Source organism: Nelumbo lutea, chromosome 1 (assembly GCF_056320005.1).
Source record: "Nelumbo lutea isolate HS-2025 chromosome 1, American lotus-T2T, whole genome shotgun sequence".
In the NCBI taxonomy this organism is placed as follows: Eukaryota; Viridiplantae; Streptophyta; class Magnoliopsida; order Proteales; family Nelumbonaceae; genus Nelumbo; species Nelumbo lutea.
Genome location: NC_142684.1, coordinates 141,778,905 through 141,799,604, shown reverse-complemented (window position 1 = coordinate 141,799,604; position 20,700 = coordinate 141,778,905). Strand labels below are relative to the sequence as shown.

The 20,700-nt window shown below is 36.0% G+C and overlaps 1 long non-coding RNA gene and 1 pseudogene across 1 annotated transcript; one reads left to right on the top strand and one right to left on the bottom strand.

The window, feature by feature from the left end:
• Positions 1-261: 261 nt before the first annotated feature.
• Positions 262-3,861, bottom strand: LOC148878002 (uncharacterized). The gene is made up of 2 exons (XR_016099934.1): positions 1,660-3,861; positions 262-863 (listed from the first exon to the last, which is right to left on the bottom strand). It is a non-coding gene; the product is annotated as an uncharacterized LOC148878002 (long non-coding RNA).
• A 9,251-nt stretch (positions 3,862-13,112) lies between these two features.
• On the top strand, positions 13,113-13,442 carry LOC148878001 (calcium-binding protein KRP1 pseudogene; annotated as a pseudogene).
• The last annotated feature ends 7,258 nt before the right edge of the window (positions 13,443-20,700 follow it).

Sequence of the window (20,700 nt, the reverse complement as noted above, 5' to 3'; positions counted from 1 at the left end):
TTATCTATGGATCAATCGTATTTTAGGGAAAATGTGTCTTTCAGTATATGAAGATTGCTTTGGAATGGGAAGGATTGCAATTTCAATGCTAAATTCCTTTGACTGTGTTTGGTTTCAGTGCAAATTCATTTGCATTGGTGCAAAATTATGGTAGTGCAAATGATTTGGGTGCAAGTTTTGGTTTATTATTTTTTTTCAAATTTTAACTTAGTTTGTTTGGTTGCAATAAAAATGAAGTAAAATAAGGCCTGAAGCAGAATATATAGAGTAAAGCCCAAAACAAAATCGAACCAAAATTTGCATTTTTTTTTTCATTTGCACTCCCATACTTTTGTGTTTACTTTGATTCAAAACATCAATTAAAAGTGTAAAATCCTGCTATTTAAAAACTGATGAATTACATGTTGGTGTCTTAGTATATGCTTGGCATCAATGTTACAAATGCAACACTTTTGAGAAAATAGTATCTTTTTTCTGTTTGAAATCTTTGCTGCTAAATAGGACGTTTCCTAGAGCAACAACAACTTTTTCTGTTTGGTACCAATGCTCCAGGAAACGCTTTCAACACTGGTACCCATTATCAAATACCACATCACTGTCACCTCACATCCCTATTGGCAGCAACGAGTTGCAAGTCCAAGAAACACCAAATTCAATGTTGCTCCAAGCCATGCCTTCCCGATTTCCAAGATGTGGCTTAGAGCACCGTTTTTTATGGAAAAATAGTTCCAAACAAATGCCCATTTCCTAGACCACCGTTTTTTTTACATGACGCTGATGTGGTGCCGTTTTTTGGAGCAATGGCAACAATGCCAAATAGATGCTTAATCTCTGTTTCTAGAACTTTAGTCGTCCTCCTTTCCCTGTATGAAGAAGAAATCATTCTTTTATTAATTCCTCTAGTTGATCATACGTATTACCTCTAATCGAATTTCTTGTGTTGAAATAATCTCAGACATGCCTTGATTTGTTGAAAATAATCCATCTGATGATGATGTTGCGGAAAAAAAACCCAAGAAAACAGATTCTAATGGCACTTAAAAATGAAAGTAAAATAGAGATAAAGAGAAACATGTGCAAAGAACACACACAGATTTATGTGGTTCGGCTTATAGCCTATGTCTACGGGCGAAGGATGAACAAAAATCCATTATGAAGTTGGTAATGGAGAAAAAATACAGAATTGTTCCCTCACAAAAAACCCTAAGCTCCAAATACACCCAATGTTTCATCGGTCTCTCACAAGATTAAGACTCTATATACAAAAGAGAAAACCCCTAAAAATACATAACTCTTCGTATTCAGTTCGGACCTATAAGATGAATATGAATCAAATCCATACCGGTCCAAGCCTTACACATCCACTACAAACCACTATGAAATTTTACCTTCAAATTTTTTTCAAAATAATTCAGAACGAATTCATAAAACAGATTGACACAAAGAATTATATATAACAGATGATAATTCAGCAATGCAATATCATTTCTAATATCTGAAATTAGCAACTACTTTAATTTCAACTCCCCTTAATGAAAATTATAAACCATGCATATTGATCAGAAAATTGACGACTCAGTGGAGATGGAATAAAAGCATTGCGCGGGATAGGGAGAATGATAGTAAAACACCCATTTTATGGTTAGCTCAACTACGTACCAGAAGCAGTAATGTATTGGCTATTAACAAGGCAGAAGGTTTCTTCAGGCGTAGGCCCAATAGATAATGGCTTTAGTTTCTCACACTGTCACACATCGATCCTTTCTGTTCTGCACCGTCGTTGGACTCTTTTAAAGATTCATTGAAGGGTAGAGAATCTGATCAATTTCCCACACGTGGATTTTAACCAAGAACCTGCTCTTCACAAATAAATGCTGTCGATAATTGAATAACATCACATCATTGGAGAGAGGAATGAAAAATAAAAGATGAAAACAGCTTCTAGATGTATTCTTTCTTCGAGGCCATAAATAATCTAATAGTACTTTGAAGAAAGATTCTTCAAAAACAGCTAGCAAAAGAAAAACGAAATTGGTTGTTATTAGTTTATTACCACTAAACAAGAAATGAGAATTAAGCATGGCAGATGAAACAACAAAAACCGATCTACAAAAAGGATACATGACAATAGAGCATTTATATGATAATTCAATTGTTCAATTCTCATCCATATATGTTAAGGCTTAAAGTCCCTAGGTATAGATAAAGAATTTTTGGGGATACTACAGATAATCTTACCTTATACTTAGCCCTAAGAATTTCTGGGATAGACAGTGGTTTACTTCACTGCAGTGGTTTACTTCCCATTGGGAAGTCCCATCGGACATAGTGTAATATTCCACACATTTAACAATAAATCAATTTCTCTAGTGATATGGTGAGGCGCGTCAGAATCAATTATCCAATGTAGAATTTTTCTTATCAAAAAGTCTTTTCATTCCACTAGATTTGTGAGAGTTTAGAATATTACGAAGCGTTCTCCATGGTTCTCCACTCACTCCAGGGAATCTGCTACGATCATGATCATTCGTGGTTCCAGCCTTCCGTCCTTCACTCACCACAGCTTAGGCAGCGTTTGCTCTTGCTTTGTTCCCTCGTCCACGTCCGCCGGCACCCATGCTCGAAACACCTCGCCCAGGACCTGCTCCCTTCCAAACGACGTACTACGGGGTCTGTCTCCCCACCATTCTGAATTACTTGAGCTTTGACCATTCCGGTCGTTATTGGCAGTCATGATACCGATCAGCAAGAAATAGTAAGAATCGGTTGGTAGGAACAAACGTGGAGCTTCGGTTGCTGATGCTATTGCGCATTGTTTCGATCCTTCGGAAAAGAAAAGGGAATAACCGAAGAACTCTTTGTTTCTGCCTTCTGCCTGACTACGACAGATGAAGAACTCTGTGTTTCTCGATCTCTCGCGCCCTTCCTCCTAATGGTCATGATCTCGTTGCCCAGAATCCGTCCCCGCCGGTGGCTCAGTCTGGGCTCTGGAGGGTTAAAAAATAAAGATTGGAATTTGTTCTTCAACACGCTGTTCTGGGACTTGAATTTCTGGGATAACGCAAGCACCTTAGCCGGAGAAGTCGACCGACCCCAGCAGGCGTTCCCGAAGGCCCTCTTCTTGGTTGGTTTCCTCATTGTTCGCCGGAATGTGGTTGAAGTTTTGGGCCAAAATTGGCGTTGTCCTATCTGCGATAGGACTCTTCAAAGCCCAATTGAGCAGCTCCTCTTCCCAGTTTCTGGGAATGGGCGACCTCGGTTTCTTGCCCCGATTCTGCACAGCTCGATCAACCTGGTTCAATACGCCTTGGGTTGGTATCTTGGTCTCGAGCACGATCACGCTTGGAGTATCGTTTATGGACTTCACCAATATAATAGCATCGGCGAATTTCTTGTATAGTTTGGGGACGCTATTGGAGATAGCATCCTTTATCTGGTTGAGACAGAAGTATCCAACACTGAAGAGGCCGTATAAGGTTCAGAGAGGGATGCCGGTGATGGGTCTGCCGTTGGTTCCGTTCAAGAAGGGAGAGAAGAGGAACAGTAACTTCACCGCTGGTTCCGCTGGTCCGTGCTCTGTTTCTGCATAAAACCACTACAGAGTCGCAAACCAGATAGCAGACAACAAGCAAGCAGATTGCAAGGAAATGAACAGGAGAGAAGGTTCCACGAAAGCGGTTGGCAACTAAAGCGGCTCGGAAGTCGGCACCGGCGACCAGAGGAGTGAAGAAGCTTCATAGGTTCAGGCCTGGAACCGTTGCTCTTTGTGAGATCAGAAAGTACCGATCAATAGGAGAGAAGGTTCAAGCTTGGAACTGTAGCTCGGATACCATGAAAAAATCTTTGTGGAGAATTTTGTGTATATTATGCAAGATACACTCGTTTATATAATTTAGGAGATTTAGTTGGAATAGAAAACTACCACTAGCGAAAGACCCTAGGGAAGATATGCATGAGGATTTCCCAATAATGGTAAATGGGTGGGACCGAACTAGGCACATGTCCATATGACTCGTTTTTAATTATTATCAAGAAATCATATATGCCGAGAAAGTTGTAGCACTACTATCTTCCCTGATAGAAAATAAAAGCTGCAAAACACACGTTGTTTTGAATTTATTTCTATTTCTTATATAACCCCTTGTTTTTTTTTTTTTCTCTGTTAATAGTTTTTACTTATCAAAAGCAAAATTGAATTCCGATGGGCTCCGAACAGGCGCCCCACAGCCCATCATTTCATGAATTGGGCACACTCCCATATTTGTATCCGTCTAAGAAAGTCATGTTGTATATTTTATTTTGAGAGATTGAGAGTTTGCTCTATATAGTACTGGAGTTCGGATTCGCTCCTCACAGAGCGCATGCACCTTAAATCCCATACTAACAGGTAATGTGAATATTGGTTTTTAAAACTGAATCGAACCAGAAAAATTAGAAACCGATTAGATGATTGATTCTATTTTTCACTAAAACTTGATTGAAAAAAAAAAAAACATTAATTTGATAAAAAACCACTAACCCCGTCGATTGAACATTCATAAAATAAAAATCTGCGAGAGCATGATTGCATGTGAATGTGACCTCCAACATTGTGGTGTCTTGAATTTATTTCAAAGGATAGTGTGTTTCGAATTTCGAGGCACGCCTCCTTTTAAACTTTACATTGTAAAGTGGGCGACAGTTTAAGCCACTGTCGACAAGCTCGACACAAGCATGTGGTCTTAGTTTGAGAGACAACGGTTGAGATAGAAAATACAAACACAAAGACAAAGATCTCTGTAGCCTGTAGATGAGAGAGAACAACCAACTTTATTAGTGTGTCTGGAATCTGAATAATATATAGAACGTGATATTCAAAGGATTTTATGTCCTACTTCCAGCATTGTTTTGATTATTATATATGCATGTTTTGTCCTATATATTTTCCACTTGCTCCAGATAAAAAGAAATCGGCTCTGACCAAAAACCTTTTATACCTTATATTCAGGATTTACGGTTTAATTAGTTATAAAAAATAAAATTTTCAGGATAAATTATTTAAACCTCCCCTAGGTTATCTGATACCACTCTTTCCCTTTGCTTTGACTCTTACAAAAACCACTCCTCACCTTTCAAATGGATATACAAGTACATCACTTATGAAAATTTGTTGATGCAAAATGCTGATATAATGTTGCAAATTTTTTAAAATCCTAGGCTTACCTATAAAAAGCTTTATTAGATTACATATTTATAAAATTACTAGTGGGGACTCATGGGATGCACGGGATTTATCAAGAGAAGCGAAATAACCAAAACTTATAACTAAGGAAAGAATGCAATGTTGTTTAAAATAATTAAATTTTTATTTTAATAATTTGTTATAAAAATATTTTATTAATTTAGTAATTTGGATTAATTATATTAATATTTTTAACAAAATAACAAATTATTGTTATAAAAATATTTTATTAATTTAGTAATTTGGATTAATTATATTAATATTTTTAACTATTTATTTTATAAAATAGTTATTTTTCCATATTAATTCTTAGTGTTATATTTTATTTATTTTTACTTTATTAATGATTAAATGTTTTGATTTTTTGTAAATATCACTTACATATTTAAAATACTTAAATATCAGTAAATATATAATTTTTTAGGCCCTAATCATAATTAAATTAATCTATAGTTAACATTTTTAGTCGTAATTAAATTAATCTAAGCCCAAACTCAAGGTTTAAGACTTTGGATTAAGCTTGGATCAATGCTCTTCCTGACCCAACCCACCCATAGTTACATGCATCATGACATTCGTAATTAGACCGGACCAAACCGAGTGCAACCCATGCAGGTATTACTTTTGATTTTTTATCTTTTCTTAGATAATATTGAAAACAAAGGAGCTATGAGGGATGGGCAACCCCCATTGAGTGTAATTTTGATATTGTATTAGCAGTTTTTAAGGTCGCTTGGCCTACCCCAACACACACCTTAAGTGTACTAGTATTTGTCTGGGCCTACAGGCTTGCTCGTGTTAATTATAAAACTATGATTTTTTGCAAATTAAGCTTTTACTTAATTACAGTCTAGTATAAAAAAAATATAACATTTATATATATATATATATATATATATATATATATATAATTTGTTATCTAAATATTATAAAATAATATTTACCATATATACATATAACTTCCAAGTTGAGCTTATTAGGGGTTAATTGCTTAACTTGCATCTAGTTAATAATTCGATTGAGTGTGGATTTAACCCCATCTAATTTGATTAAAATCCAAAAGTTATTATTTTGTATATATGAAATTATACATATATTTACTTGTACTTTAGAATTCAAAATCCAACATAATAACAATCAGATGTGGATGTTATGTGATGTTGATGTGGATATAGCTAGATTTTATTTTAATTCGATCCGCTTACAGCTATACTACCCACATTATGTGTAGGCTTGGTGCATTTTTGAGTTAGACTTAAAAGAAAATAGTTGCTTGAACTTGGAAAGTTATACATATAATCGGGTTATGCTAAGTTATAAATAATTTGTTGCTTGAGCCTGGAAATTTATAGATCTAATCGGGTTATCCTATCAATACTAATTTTTACTAATTCTTAATTTTTAATAGTTGTTAAATAAAACCTACTAAAATTTAATATTATTTATTAACTTTACTAATTTGTTTTATTAATTTTACATCCCTAGTTCCCTACTACCTGCATTATGTGTGGGCTTCGTGTAGATCTAAGCTAGACCTAGCTTAGAAGGAAATATTTGGTTGAGCCCAAGGTTGGGCTGAGTTATAAAATGGCCATCCCTAAGAAAATATTTTTATTTTTTATTATTAATTTTAATTATTGTATTAATAATAAATATATTTAAGTATAATTAAATTGTATTTTACTAATTAATTTTTATTAAGTTCTTAACTTTTAATAGTTAATAGATAAAGCTTGCTAAGTTTTAATATTTTTATTAATTATAGTTAGTAGGTTTCAAATTATATATAGATTGTTGCTATTATTATTATTATTATTATTATTATTATTATTATTATTATTATTGTATGTGTTAAAATATGTTGCATCATATATCACACATTACGGGTTTCTAGATGAACCACAGTCGTTTTTGAAAATGGGTCAATACAAACCCATTTATCTTGTCTTCTTTGTCTGAGTGATAAAATGAGTTCTATATTTTAAATTTTCATTAATTTTTTTATTTTTATATCATTTTTAATATGTCATCTATTTTATATAAGTCTCTTGTGTAGTACGAGCATTATACACAATAAAGCCTCAACTCATAAAAATTAATTAATTAAAAATACATTAATACAAAGTTATCTAATAAAATAAAAAGCATAAATAAAATAAAATACAACATTAAAATACATTCGTACTAGCGGGTACCCGTGCAATGCACAGGCTTTGTTAATAGAATTTGAGCCAAAAGGAGCTAAGAGTGCAACTTTGGTGGCTCCAACTCGAGTCTGACTTGTCTCAATCAAAATTTTTTGCACTGATTAGGGTTCAATTTTAGAACTTCAAGCTGGGTTTAAACCAAAAACTTAGGCCCAACCTAAACTTAGGTTGGGCATGGGTTGAGACCTTGGGTAGCTTGAGCCCAACCTGACCTAATCTGAGTCCTTCCAACATTTTTATATACATACCTACTTATTATCAATCTATTCTACATTGAAATTGGGCTACAAATATTAACATGCTCAATCCCAAGTCTAGCTCGAGATGTTGAGTTAGCTTAGGTTGGACCTAGGTTGATAAACTCATGCTCAACCTTGAGTTGGGCTGACCCTAAACTTGAGGTTTGAGACTTAGGGTAGGGCTTGGGTTAATCGTCAACCTAACCAAACCCACCTAAGTTGCACACCAAGAAGGAGCGTTGTGACATTCCTAATTAAATTTAAAACTAATATATTTTTTTTAAGTTTTTAATTTTACCAACAAATTTGTTGTATCATTCTATGTTTTAAATAAAATATAAATGGACATCATATTATAAGATTTAATTTTGAAACTAAAATTTTCTTACTCTTTGTTGCTTTATTAATAAACATGTATTAATTTGTACTGATTTATTTTTATGAAAATTTTAGAAAATTTTATTATGTTCGTGTAGTTTTGAAAAGTTATTGAATTTTTTAAATTATTATTAAATAATTTATTTTCCTTTTAAATAGTTTATTTACAAAGTTACACTAATTTATCTTTTTTAAATATATGATAGTCAATAATTTCCTTTTCCAAAACTATACTAATTTATCTTTTGAGGAAATTTTTCAAAAGTACAATAATTTTTTTACTGAAAATGTAAAATGAATAAATTTATATTTATTAAAATTATTTTTCCAATGAAAATTACTAAATTTTTTTAGTTATTATCTTATAATATCATGAAATATTAACATGTTGATCAAAATTATTTAAAATATCAATAACTAATTGTTGCTAAAAAATGACTGAAAATGTATAAAATAAATTTATATTTATTGAAATAAAATTTTCAATAAAAATTACTAATACATTTTAATTATTTTTATTAATATTTTAATTAATTATTGTTATCAATAATTAATTTTCAAAAATTTAAGAAATTAAACTTCCAAAATCAGTCATTTTCTGCAAATAAAATTTCAGTAATTTATAAAATAGAAAATTTTACTAATTTAATAATTACAAAAATTATTTAGCAATAACAACCAAAAAAATTTAGGGATAGTTAAATGTATGGATTACTAATTACCAAATATAACTCATTACCGAATTTCAATATTTTAATAATTAAAAAAAACTATTATGCAGAAATTACCAAAAACATTTAGGGATATTCAAATGTAGTGATTATTAATAAGTAATAATAGTTTAAAATAAAGAATAATTTTCTGAATTAGATAATTCACTGAATTAATAAATAATAATTGCTAAGAATTATAGTAATTTTTAATAAATTACAATAATTAATTAGTATTTATATAGTAATAATTAGTAATTAAGTACTGATCATTATTGATAATTTATATTTAGTGAAATAAATCTTCCAATCAAAATTTACTGATAATTTTTAATTATTATCTGATAATATCATTAAATAGTAATAAACTGATATTTAATTAGTTTTTGATTAAATATTGGATAATATCATTGAATATTAATCAGTAATTTTTGACTTCTGAAGTTAAATTTCTTAATCTTCAGTAATTAAATTTTCCTATTTACCAAAATTACAAAAATATAAAAATATTTCACAATTATTTTAAGTAATTAATAAATTAGCAAAATGAACTAATTTAATAATTAGAAAGTTATTTTACAATAACAATAAAAAATATTAAGGGATAATTAAATGTTGGCATTTTGGGAATCGGGTGATAGATGGGTGAGGTAGAATCCGGGTTGGATCCGACCCGCCAGTCCCATCTTCTTAACCCGTTAATAACCATGCACGGTGCGACCATCGATCCCAACAATCAAAGCAAGATGACTGAGTAAAATCCTCTATTGGCAAATCATGGAATCCCAGTTATTAATCACGCTCTAATCGCATGATGAGACTATGGTTCTTGTATCGTTATAAGTTAGAACTTAAGGATACAGAGGTACGAACTGGAAACCATTACAGTAGCCATTAAACAATCAGACCTCTATAGTGGGAGAGCATGGGTAAAACTAACCTGTATGAAACAAGGATGAATACCATGAAATAGACCGGAAAAACCGACAAATGGTGATGATTAAAAAAATTGAAAGTTGAAAATTTTCTTCACTTGGGACGTGATAGAGCTTGTTTAGTACGACTCTAGGAAAGGCCCGAAACAGAGAAATAGTCATCTGACGTGGCCAATTGAGAAAAATATAGAAATTTGATTTGTCAATGGGTTTGGACGTGAGTAATTCAATTTGATTCATTAGAAACGAAATAACGTGGATTGCAAAAGTTGAAAAATTCAAAAACAAAGGAGAAATTTTTTTCCAAAAAACAAAGTTATGAACAAGAGGAATCTTTCGAGGCTCAAATTAATAAATAAGAAGACTAAAAACCATGTGATCATATGCTGACTTTTGTAATTTTGGGTTGGGACTGGTTCAATAATTGGTCGTTATCGGTTTAAAAAATGCAATAAGCGACGAATTATTGGGGACCTCAAGTCAAATATATATGGGCCCCCATCTCCTAGATTGAAGCCAGATGAACACCCATCGGGTATATAGCAATAAAAGTTTTGAGTTAGCGTTACGGCGAGGGCTATTCTCATGGCATCGATGGTGGACCAAATAGACAGAGGATTAGGAACAATGCTTAAAAAAAGTGAGCCATTTATGAAAAGGATGTCTAATTTATTTTATGTGAATTTTAGAGTTCAATATTGGGAGGTGAGGTCACTGTGCCAACTGGCTCAGTTGGTATCTTAGCAGGTTTTAGCGGAGAATTGGAATCAAAATCCGCTGTGTCCAGACTCCAGAGACGAGGTGGTTAAAAGGCGCCAAATCATTTTCAGCTCTTTTTGGTTACATGACTTGTTCATTACTTTAATTACGACGTAGCATTATAGGCCCCATTTCGAATACGAAAATTTATGACATTAGGTTATAGTACCCCTAAACTACGCTTTAGGGGGTATTCAGTATTCTTTAATGTGATTTTTTTTTTCTTTTTTTTTGATTTATCAAAGAAATAAAATTGCAATATCTCTTGTCCTCTTTCCTAAACCGAAATTAACCCCTTTCTCTGTCCTCTGAAACCCTCACTGTCCTGGCCCCCTAACCCCTTCCTCTCCCTGTCTCCCTCTAATGATCAATCGTGATCTTCATTCTCAAACCTGCTTTTCTATTTATCTCTCTCCCACTCTCAAACCTTCTCACTAACACAATAATGATGAATGTTCTTAAATAGATCACAGCTTAGACATTTAAAGTTTGGTGATGAAATGGGGATCCGTCTTTCCACTTCATTCCACTGGTTGCACTTAGTATTCTTGTCTGGGGTACCATTAGTTTAATAAAATGATTTGTTTTTTTTTTCTTCGTACAAAAAAAAAAACAGGGAGTAGTTATTGGATCAGAAACCTAGATCTTGCCTTTTTTTTGCTTAAAAAACCATTCAGTTTTCTCATTTTCCGATTCTCTTCCCCTTTATTTGCAACTACTACTACCATTGTAAAGAAAGAGAGGCAGGTCTAGCTTTCAAAATTATATATATATATATATATTACAAACCCATGAAAAGTTTCTTCCAATAAGCATTTTCTTGTTTTTTCTTTTTTTTTTTAATCTTTTGACTTCATAATGTTATTCAAGACGACATGACAACTTGTGAATGGAGAACCGAAGAGGGTTCCTTTTCATTGCGTGTAAATTGAATTTTTAACACTTTTTAAAATATATATATCAATATGAGAAAATATTAAAAATAAAAATTGGATAAAAGAAACTACAGTGGAACCTAGCTAAGGGTGTCATGTTTAGGCTAGAATGTGCCTAACGTGTTGGACCCAAGCCCAGCCCGAAAATTTGTGGGCTTAGAGTCAGGTCGAGACTTGACAAAAAAATTTAAGCCCAAACCCAAAATTTGCAGTGCGGTATGAAAATGATCACCCCGCCCAGCACATAGAAATGTAAACGGTCCTACATCCCACAGAAATAGCTGCACAAAACTGTTCACAAGAACTCGGCCCAAAATCATCCACACAAATTTTAAAACTCGACCTCCAAAACAAAAAAAAAAAAAAAGAAAAAAACACCATGCTTCTATAAGGCCAGCCCGATGGTTTTCGACTCAAATCTGGCCCACCACCTTCCCTATCCAAACTAGATAAGGCAAATTATTCAAACCAAATGCTATTCTGGGCTTTCAAAAAGGGCTGTGAAAGCGTAAACAGCTAAATTTTGTTTACGCGAACTCCATTTGATTCGTAGGATGATAATGAGAAAAAGGGAATATTTTAAAAATATATTTTTTTTCTCTTGAGGGAAATAGGGGAATTGGTTGAAAAAAACGTGGGACCCCAATAGAAAAAACCTGAGAAAACACGAATTTTCTTCATTCCCTTGAAGAAGGGGGATGGGCCTTCTTCTTCAACCTCTCAAGAAAACTCAAGAGATTCTTCTTCTTCAACCTCGGAGAACTCTGTGAATAGATCCAACCACAGCAGACGCCATTAGAAATCTTGTCAGGCGAAGCTGACACTGGAATCATCTCCTCTGTTGTCACTCTCTTCCGTACAATCTTCTAGTCATCACTGCCGCTAGTGAGGATGATCTGAAAACAGAGAACCATTGTAGTAGTTTCTTCAAGGCTGATATCATCCCCTCTGTTTTGTGTTGGATGCTTTTCTTACTATTTGTCCATATAAAATCAAATAATGGAAAATTAAATTTTTACACATTTCCTTCCCATCCCATTTTTTCCCATTTCACCCAAATCTTGCTACAAACCAGAATTGCATTGGGCTCCTCCTCCGGTCCTCCCTCCTATTCATGTGTCTTCACCATGATGATTGTGACTTGTGAAAGCCACCTCTTCAGAAAGTGCAAAAGTTATATCATCCATGGTCTATAGGAGCATTTCCACTTTTTTCAAAAAGGCGAAAAAGCTTTTTCCAAGATGAAGATGGAATATCAGTGGTCATGGGCAACTCTCAATTCTGTAGCAATTTTTTATGGTGGTATGATGCCATTCATTGATTGCAAGTAGTATATCAGCCTGGCCTGAAAAGTTAAAAAAAAACATCATATATACTATAGACACGCATTAAACATGCCCAAAATTAAAGCCAAAACATGTAGATCTAGTAAGATTAAGAGGCTTATTTTTATCAGGTCATGGCAGGGCCATAATGTTGGACTCGATAAATTTAGACCCCGAAGCAGCTTCCACGAAGGAGAACCTCCCAACCTAAGGGCCACAAGTTTCCAGAGTAGAAAGCCAAGCTCATCCCGACATTATAAAACCCTCTTATCTCCAACTCTTGTTAACACTAACGCCTTAATCCGCTCTCCTTCCACAAGCTCTTGCATATCTTTCTCTTTGCTCCATATCACTGTTCTTGCTATCCATCCATCCATAGTTTCTGACTTCCATTCTGGGTTCAATGGCTGAAGAGGATGACTTCATGTTTGAAGATTACTTTCCATCAATGGTGACTAGTATGGGTGTTGATCGATTTATCGCAGAGCTTTGTTATGGCTTCTGTCTGCTAATGGATCATGCAAAGGGTCTCATCACATTCGAGAGTCTGAAGCGGAACACTTTTCTCTTGGGAGTGCAAGACTTGGGCGACGACGAACTCTTCTGCATGTTAAAACAAGGAGATTTGGATGGTGATGGGGCACTGAATCAAAAAGAGTTTTGCGTTCTCATGTGCACGTTGAGCCTCAATTTCATGAATGGATCAAAAAGGTTATTGGAACAAACTATCTGATGAGCAATTCTGAATTGAAATGAGCTTTAGGGTTTCAATTATGCTTCTATTGTCTTTATGATATATATTCTCGTGGTTTTGCAGAAGGGGTTTCGGCAAATAAAGAATGAATTCTTAAAGTGATGCTTGCTGGAAAAAAAAAATGTCTACACAAAAGGTTAGAGAATAAACGTCTCTCTCCAAAATGAATCGCAATTTTTATTGTAGAATTTGTACTCTATGAATAATGAAATGTCTTTTCCTTTTTTTTTTTTTTTTTGGGGGGGGGGTGCATGAATAAAGAATGTATGTCATATGCAAGAACTGATGATGCAAAAATATATTACATATATCGACAATGGAACTATGTATTAATCCCATTATCTATGAAATGAATCATATTATATTATATGTTCTCATAAGATGAACAAGAATCAGGGAAAATGTGTCTTTCAGTATATATATATATATATATATGCAGCCTGTTTTGCGATGGAAGGATTGCAACTTCCGTTCACTACTAAATTCTTTTGTGTCTGCTTTTAATATTCCAATCAACAAACAAAAACTATGAAACCCCCTACTATGAAAAACTGAATTACTTGTGTCTTGATCTCTGTTTCCAGAATTTCAATCGTTTTTTCCCCTGTATGAAGAACAAATCCCTCTTTTGTTCCTGCAATCAAATTTCCTGTTGGAATTATCTCACACATACCTTGATCTCTTAAAAAAATGGATCCATTTAAAGAGAATAGAGCAATGCAACATGATATCCAATATCTGAATTCAGTAACTACATTCGGCTCCCTATCTTAATTATTCCATACAGATCAAAGAATAAACTAGATCGATCACAGGTTTGCGAATTCTAGGATTATGCATGGATAGCCAATACCTAGAATACCTTTTGTAGCCTATTGATTGCAGAAAGGCAATGCGATAGGGAGATTAATGGTAAAAAACACCCATTCTGGTTACGCTCATCAATTTTCAGAAGCAGCTTGGACTAGTAAAATAAAAAGGTAGGGGGTCTCTTCAAACGTAGGACCAATAAGTAATGATCCCACCCCATGTAGCATATATACGCTATTGCTGATTTGTCTAGAGTTAGTTATTGATTCACCACCAAATTAGACAATTTAAGCATTCACTCAATATGTTAATCTGACTTTCCCACACGAGAGGTTTAACTTTAACCCAAGATTTTACGTTTTAATTTGTAGGATGACGTCCAGTGAAAAACCTGCTATTGAAGAAGAAATGCTATCGATGATTAAAAAAGAGCACGAAAACAACATTTTTTGTGAAAAAGAAAATATCAAAACAGCTTCTAGATGTGCTTTTCCTTTGACGCCAATTAAATATATATACTCAAACAGTACAATATTGAAGAATGATCTTCTAAAAACAGCAGACGAAAACGAAATTGATTAGTGTTAAACAGCAACATGCTACGTACAGTTTTGTAAAACTAAGATGTTGCTTACTTTGTAGGTCAGAAGACTAATAAAGAAGAAACGGGAATATAATTGAATATACCAAGAGCAGTAGAGGACACGAGAATTAATATACAAAAAAATAGATAGAGGACAATAGCGCGCGCATTAATTAATTTGAACTGTCCATCTCTCATCCTTGTCAAAACAATTGACAAGAGGAGAAAACCAACAATTGAAGAATGATTCTTCCAAACCCAACCCAAATGTAATAAAACAAAGCAATTGACAAGTAGAGAAAACCCAAAGAAATAAAACAAAGCAATTATTTATTTATTTTTCCTTTCTTGTTCTTCTTAATTAGAAGGCATATTTTATAATCAGCGAGGATATTGGGCTACGGAGAACTGTTTCTATTAAATAAGTCATCTCCCACCATGCATGGTTTATTTACTGATTTTTGAGAATCCATATATCAACTATGAGAAAACTTGTAGATTCTGCCAAGTAAATAGCAGGCGTCCAAGTTAATTAGGAGTTAGGACAGCATGGGCTAGACCCAAATCTATCTGCAGGCCCCATCCCGTTATATATGTACGTATTTTGTGAATTTGCATTTGGTTCAATACCAAACTCAGGGTAGAAACTCAGTCCAAACCCTGAAACCCATTCCACTCAATTAGTACTATTTATTTTTGACATTAGACTGATCCAGCTAGCCCAATCTATCACATAATTAATACTTCCAATAATGATTTACAATTTACATAATTTTTTGTGTCTAAATTTAATTTGAAGGCCTGATATTTGTTATTAATTAAAAGGATAATCCACCCACAATTAATTATGTTTCTAAGAACACCTATAATATCTTTATTGGTAACAATATTTAGACACCGTGTAAATTAAACCTTACCAAAACACTGTTGTATTAGCACAAATACCTCGGGTTATGTTTTGTCCATTGCTTAATAAACTTTTGCATTCCTTTCTATGTTCCAGCACCGGGGGTTGGGTGACTTGGGTCTATTGGTTATACATATCCAGTTTGTTCGAACCTAGAAACAGAATCGCATTTCCCCAGGGCTGGCATGCAGGTCAATGCTTTAATCGTTTGCATCAAATGAGTCAAAATGTTACATTATAAATATAGAAAATTAAAAGCAAAATTGTAAAATAACGAGATTTTATTGATCTCTAATATTATATATTTATCATATTAAATAAAAATAAGTGACATTGTTATTAACAATGAAAATGGTTAAACATTTAAAAAAATAAATAGAAAATAAAATTTCTACTCAAGACCAATATTAGGCGAGAAACTTGGCCAGATGGTTTATTCAAGGTTAAGTGGTGTAACCATAGATTGAAAACATTGATAATATCACAAGTTAATTGGAAGAATACTCATAATTCATGTCCTTAATGGCATGCATAGTGTTTGGGTTAGGGTTGAGCTGGCCCCAATTGCCATGTGTTGTTCCCATGGACGCCCTATCACCTCAGCCATGTCAGCACCACATCACCTTCATGGCCCTCCTTATCACTTCGTCCACGTCAGCACCATGTCATATGGATAAGTGCAACCAAAACAGGAGGACGTTGCACGGATGAGAAAAAATCCGCTGGGGATTAGGTCTTATCCCGAAGACTTCGGCGAATAGTTTCATCCCGACAACCCTAGAAGCCTCATCTGACTAAGACACAGATCTTTGGCTATAAAAAGGGACCTCCCGTTCAAGGTAAGGGATCCAACTTTTGACTTCCATACCGTTACTTTGCTCGAACTGGCATTGTTTTCTAATTTCTCCGCCCAATCGACCACCTTTCTCGACTGACATGAGCATGGGAGTACCTATCTGGGGCCTGGGGATAACCCCTTGGGCCTCTAACTATCTTCTTGGTTTCATATCTTGGAGTGTGGTTTCATCCTTCCTCCTCGGCTCTGCTCAATTAGCAGGATTATCTGACTGCAACCTCGGTTCAAGAACCACCTCAGATCGAGCAGCATTAGATTGGCGTCGTCTGTGGGAATCGCACGAAAATCCATTCTTAATCTTCTCTCCGCACAATCAAGAAAGATGCCAAGAAACACTTCGGAACGATCAACAGGTCAATCCCCATCTCGGGGATCTTGCTCTCACCACAACCCTCCACTGCGCGAGTCTCAACAAAAGTTGACCAGATCATGGCCATGATGCAGACGATGGGTTGCTTGGCACAACCTACGCAGACTGTCCCTCCTCTTGTCCCGACGCTTACTACGGCTCATCCTCGCCTTGAGGACCCCAAAAAGTGTCGGCCAAACAAGAGGAAGGCACGATCTAAATAAGAAAGACAGACATCAAGAAAATCGGGCTCCTCAAACCGGTCCTGTGGACATGACGATCGCAGCAAATTGCACCAAACCACCGGTGTACCCACCAAAGAAAGGCTCAACAAACAAACGCTGCTCCACTAGCTCTCCATTACCGAGTGTAATTCCGTCAAAGACCGCCCAACGGTCCTCAAGAAGGAGAAGATCACACTTGTGGTACCAGATCACAGGGATGCGGAGATTCGGGAACACCAGCAATGTCTGACCGAGATGGAGCACAACCAAGCTGAAAGAAGTGTAGCCCCTCTCGTAGTCTGACCTACAAAGCCAAACAGCCAGCTCACTAAGGAGCTGCCCTTCATACAAGACACTGTGGACGATCTCCCCCTAGTTGGGTGGCGAGCACCACAGTTCGACAGGTATGATGGGTCACAAACCCAAGTGATCATATCAACGCTTTCAAAGCCCAAACGATGTTGCACTGCTCGTCCGAAAGACTTGATGTGTAAAGCTTTCGTGGTGACCCTAAAAGGAGTAGCCCTGACGTTGTACTCTTCCCTCCCCCCGCTCTCTATCTTCTCTTGGGAGCAGTTGGAGAGCTAGTTTTTGGCGCAGTTCATAGCCAACCAAAAGCACTAGAAGACTTTGGCAAGCCTCATGCAAGTGCGAAAGAGGAAGGGAGAGTCTCTGAGAGAGTACCTAGTGAGATTGTACAAAGTGGAAGTGGTGCGTGGGCCTCTGTCTCCATATTCCAATTTTTCATGAAGTTCCCGACCTTGTACAAAGTGGAAGTGGTGCATGGAGACCAGAGGGCAGCACGACAATGTTACCTGACATCTTGCCAAGGAAAGCGCCTAGCCATAGAAACCCTAACGACAGAGAGTATCAATCTATGGAATGAACTAAAGGCGCAGCATATTCCATTTTGCCATGAAGTTCTCGACCTCGTACAAAGTGGGAGTGGTGCGTGGAGACCAAAGGGTAGCACGACAATGCTACCTGACATCTTGCCAAGGAAAGCGCCTAGCCATAGAAACCCTAGCGACAGAGAGTATCAATCTATGGAATGAATTAAAGGTGCAGCGCAGCTAGCCTGTCGAAGACCTCATCCAGGTGCTGCTCTCTAAAAAGACCCCAAGAAGACTATCTAGGTTGGATCTCTCCTGGATGTTCTTTGGAAAGACCTGGTGTAGTTGTTGAGGGACCATGCTGATGTGTTCGCTTGGTAGGCGGCAGATATGCCAGGGATTGACCCCAAGTTCATCACCCATCACTTAAATTCTGACCCACACTATCGACCCATCAGGTAGAAGAAGAGGAGCATCACCACAGAACGGTGGCAGATGATCAACGAGGAGGTTTAGAAACTGTTTGATGCCGGCTTCATCAAGGGAGTAAAATACCCGGGCTGACTGACCAACATGGTAATGGTGTAGAAGGCCAACAAGAAGTGGAGAATCTACATTCACTTCACCTACCTAAACAAGGTTTGTCCCAAGGACAACTTCCCCCTATTGAAGATTGATCAGCTCATCGATGCAATGACAGGGCATGAACTCCTAAGTTTCATGGATGCATTCTCAACCTACAATAAGATCTAGATGCATCTCAATGACTAGGAGAAGACAACCTTCATCACTAACCATGGGCTATACTTCTACAAGGCAATGCCATTCGGCCTCACGAATGCCGGTGCTAGTGATTAGCAGATGGTGAACAAGGTGTTCAAGGATCAGCTCGGCTGCAATGCTGAAGCATATATCAATGACATGTTGGTGAAAAGCAAGTACAAAATGAAGCTGAATCTGATTAAATGTGCTTTTGAGGTTGGCTTTGGTAAATTCCTGGGGTTCATAGTTACATAGCGAGGAATTGAAGACAATCCAGAGAAGATCCAAGCCCTTCTCGACATGTAGTTACCTCGGACCTATAAAGAAGTGCAATGCCTCACAGGACGGGTACCCACCCTTAGCAGGTTCTTGTCCAAGTCAATGGACTGATGCCTACCCTTTTTCAAGGCCCTAAAAGGATGAAAGATTTCTAATGGACTGAGGAATGTGAACGGTCCTTCCAAGAGCTAAAGAGATACCTAAGCTCGCTGCCTCTCCTCACAAAGTCGAGACTTGGGGACGAGTTATTGCTCTACCTCTTAGTTAGAGATGAGGTGGTCAGCTCAGTACTGGTCAAGGAGGAAGACCAGGTACAAATGCCGATCTACTAAACTAGCAAAGTTCTCAACGGCGTAGAAACCGGGTACATAAATCTAAAGAAAGTAGCCCTGGCCCTAGTCACCTCGGCAAGAAAGCTTAGACCATATTTCCAAGCCAACAACATCTGAGTGCTTACCGACCAACCTCTCAAGCAAGTGCTACAGAGATCGGAAGCTATGAAGGCAATGCAAATGTTATTAGTAAACGTGCTTAGATTAAAAGATAATACTCAGTTTAGTTTGGATGGAATAGAAATACAAATATGTAGAATGCAAAACCTTATTGTACTCTTTCCAAAGTGAGGCCAAGGGAATAAAAGTGATAATAATACAACCACTAAAAACAAACTAATTAAGCTTAGGGAACAAAAAGTAGGTAATCATGAGAATCGGAAGAAAACGACCTGAGAATCCTCTATAAATGATGCAAAAATAATCTTAGACACGTCAAGAAAGAGCGCAATTAACTACCAACAACACTACAACAGAGATCAGTTCTGCAAGCGTGACTCCCTCAATTAGCAAGACAAAATTTGTAAACTTACACGATGAGGCTATCTCAGGTTGACCGCTGCAGTGAAGCTATTAAGCAGTATGACAAAATTAACATAACTCGATCGAATGACAATCCTGCCTGCAGCCACCCTCGTTGTGTAGCACCACGGAGCCTAAAACACAACACTCGGAATCTGCTACCTATAAGTTGTTCCCACATTTTTATCCACAGAGCATTACCATCATGTATTGGGAACATCTTCCAACGAACAGGGTCGGAACCAGGGGTGGAGGGAAGCCATGGCCCCTCTATGTTTTGAAAATCTTCACAATTCCTATTAATGATTCATTTATACTTTAATCATTCACCCTTATTTTATTAACTTTTACCCCCCACCCCCTAATCTATGTTCATGACTATTTGACCCTAGCATAAAATTGTAGCTCCGCCCCTACCAACAAATGACAAGAAAGATATTTTCAATACGCAGCCGTTATGTGTCGTGGGTAGAGATATATGGGAACAGTTCCTGGATAACAGATCCGAACCCAATAAGCTTATTAGCACTGTTGCATTTGCCCTCGAAGATAAACTACCATTTGTAGTCAAAACACTGTTGCCATGATGCTAGTTTTCAGTGTAAATATACATTTGAGTTTTCATACAAGTAGGAATGGCAACGGGGAGCCACTCCCCATTCCCGTTTTTACGAAAATCCTCATTAAAATGGGGATAAGGTTATTGTCTCCACGGGGATTCCCATTCTTCATGATTTTTTTTATAATATTAGTCATTTTGATTTTATTTTTTATTTTTAT